This window comes from Helianthus annuus, chromosome 1, assembly GCF_002127325.2.
Source record: "Helianthus annuus cultivar XRQ/B chromosome 1, HanXRQr2.0-SUNRISE, whole genome shotgun sequence".
Classification (NCBI taxonomy): domain Eukaryota; kingdom Viridiplantae; phylum Streptophyta; class Magnoliopsida; order Asterales; family Asteraceae; genus Helianthus; species Helianthus annuus.
In genome coordinates, this window is record NC_035433.2 from 79,814,597 (window position 1) to 79,817,186 (window position 2,590).

Genomic DNA, 2,590 nt, shown 5'->3' on the forward strand with positions numbered 1-2,590 from the left:
GGAGAAGAAGGCGTATGCTATTCAAACTCAAGCAATTCACAAAGACATCTTTCATCAATTCTCTTATTGTAAGAGCACGAAAGGTTTATGTGTCACACCCCAACCTATGGCGGAATCAACGGGGCGCGACACTAGGCGAATCAGATTGCTCAAGAGAATCCATAACAACTATATTGCGATAATATTTAGTACATTCGTTATCCCATGCTAACAAACAATACAATCACATAAGTCATCACAGACTTCTTGTCCTCTCGAACAATTTAAATCTGACAACTTAGATTTTAGGTGAGTTTCTAGACTTCCTAGCTTGATTTGATGTAGACTTCAACTAAACCTGCAACATACGTTAAAATAAAGTCAATACAAAAGTATTGGCGAGTATACAGGTTTGATAAGTAATAGTATAATAGATTAAAAAAAAGTGCTGCGAATTCCCACATGCAGAAACGTAATACACAACATATATACTCACGAACTGATACTACCAGCTAAGTCCTCGATGCTCGATTCTTCGATGGCATAACTAGACCCCGTCGAGCGCAATAGTACTATACTAGTCATGGTGGGACATCACGAGTATAAGTCCTAGCACATATGTAACTAGCATCACGTATATCTATGCAAACAGTTATTCGCAAGTGATAAATTGACTGATTGAATTACTTATTTGATAAGTTCGATTTATAAGGAAAGTATGTTACACCCAAAACTCGTTAAGAAGGGGTCAAGTATACTCACAGTGCGTATTTGGTTGGATTGACCGGATAATGCCTGAGAATGCCCTAATTTCAGACTGATTTCATGAGTATTGGATAGCGCGTCAAATGATAACGGAATACCCGAAAACGGATGGTAATTAGATCAAAGGCTGGCCCGTTCGGAGGGGCTGTCCGATCGGCTAGCCTGTCCGATCGGTTGGCCTGTTTGATCGGGCTGGCCTGTCCGATAGGCTGGCCTGTCCGATAGGCTGGCCTGTCCGATAGGCGCTGGCCTGTATGATAGGCTGGCCTGTCCGATCGGCTAGCATGTCCGATCGGCTGGCATGTCCGATAGGCTGGCCTGTCCGATAGGCGCTGGCCTGTCCGATAGGCTGGCCTGTCCGACAGGTATAAGCTCTGATCCCACCGTTTTTGACCAACACGACACTAATAATGAGTAGAAGATCGGTATAAGTTCTGATCCCACCGTTTTTGAATACTTTGAGAGTAAAAGAGTTGAAAGAAGGTTGGAAAACCATCCTTCAATCCTCTTATTCATGATGATGTGTAGATCTGATGTGAAAACCTTCTTTATTCTTGTGGAAATCTCTTAGATCTGAGTTGTTCTTGGTGGAATGAGGCCAACCCATGAAGTTCATAAGAACTTCATGATGACATCACTATAGAACACCTCAAATCCGTTGATTTCACGGTTAAAAGTTGAGATTCAAAAGATAGAAAGGTGAAGGAGTGCGTGTAGATCACAAAAGTACAAGATTTGAGGTAGAAACTTACAAGAATCACGAGAAATTGAGAGGAAAGAGCTCCAAAGTGTGTTGCTCGTGTGAGAGCTCCATATCAAGGCTATTGATGTGAAAGTGGAGGTATTTATAGGCAAGAGAGGAGAGGAGGTGGTGCAGTGAGTCGGATAGGTCGGCTGTCCGATCGAACAGGATGGCTGTCCGACAGGACGGCTATCCGATCGATCAGGACGGCTGTCCGATAGGACGATGCTCTGACAGGATGGCGCTTCGAGTTTTGGCGTTTCCCTTCAATCGTTAAGCGTTGCGATAGTTTGGTTACACATTTTCATATATTTATATTTTATTTATTTATTATAATTAATCACAAAAAGGATCGTATATACGTATCTATATATCCGATATTCGTTGCGATGTTCGAGTTACGCGTGCCTTCGAGTGCGTTCTTCGATGTGATGTGCCACAAGGATTATCGGGGCACTACTTGCTCGTATTGCCGTCATCGTCACGATGGCTGGAGTCATGGTACTCACCCGAAAGTCCTTGTTAGCGTTGATTGTTTATATTTTGACACCTCACGGTTCTCGAGGAGGGTAGATTAAGTCCTCACTCAATATAATCGTGAGTGTTATTATTTGCGAAAAATAGCTTGTAATAGCGATAGAATATGCGTAATTACTCGATTGTACTTCGATATAGCGATGTACCAGATATTGTTACATTATGATCCGAATATCTGGTGCTAGGCGTAACGAGTGTAGCGAGTAGTAACAACGCACGAAAGTGCGGGTTGTTATAGTTTCCCATGCTTTAGGAAATTTCGTCCCAAAATTAATCCATTAGTAGGGTCGTAAGAGTTGGTGCGAATGAGAGTAGCGGTTAAAAGTGTCTAGATAAGCGAGCGATCGATTAAGATTCGACGAGCGAGAGCGGTGAGAAGATACGATTCGAATAACCAAAAGCGATAACACACACAAAAGTGATTCCATAGCGTTTTAAACTTACCGATAATCGATTAATCTTGGAAGATATTTAGGAAAATCCCCTCATGGCGCGGCGCTAACTGCATCGATGTCCACACCAGCGCTATGGGAAAGGTTTTTGTTAGTTTGATAACAAATTTTGAGT